Source organism: Triticum aestivum, chromosome 5D (genome assembly GCF_018294505.1).
Source record: "Triticum aestivum cultivar Chinese Spring chromosome 5D, IWGSC CS RefSeq v2.1, whole genome shotgun sequence".
NCBI lineage: Eukaryota > Viridiplantae > Streptophyta > Magnoliopsida > Poales > Poaceae > Triticum > Triticum aestivum.
In genome coordinates, this window is record NC_057808.1 from 400,582,408 (window position 1) to 400,582,872 (window position 465).

Genomic DNA, 465 nt, shown 5'->3' on the forward strand with positions numbered 1-465 from the left:
CAAAAAGCAAAAGCACCCACGACATCTACACAAGTATTTAAGAAAAGGCCCACGGCCCGAGTTCATTACACCCTAAAACCCCCAGTGGGTGGGTGGACCTGCTATTTGACAGATTTTACACAAAGTGTCTCAGGCATCTCCAGCGCCGCGTCGCGACATCGACGGCTCTCCCCTGGCGGCCTCCGGGTGCAGCGAGGTGCCGGTGCCCTCCTCAACACCCGCGTCGCGGTAGACGCCCGTAGTCGTCGCCGTCCATGGCCCTGCCGTCTTCCGTCCGCTCCGGATGGAACTTGTCGTGGAAGGCGAACTCGGCGATGTAGCTGGCCCGGGAGGCGATCCCGCCGGCTTGCTCCTGCAAGAGCTGCTCCGAACCGGCCCGCTGGCCCATCAACGCGTCCAGCTGCAGGTCCGGATGCCAGGACAGCGCGAACCGGAGCTCCATCTCAGCACCGGCACGAGTGGCGG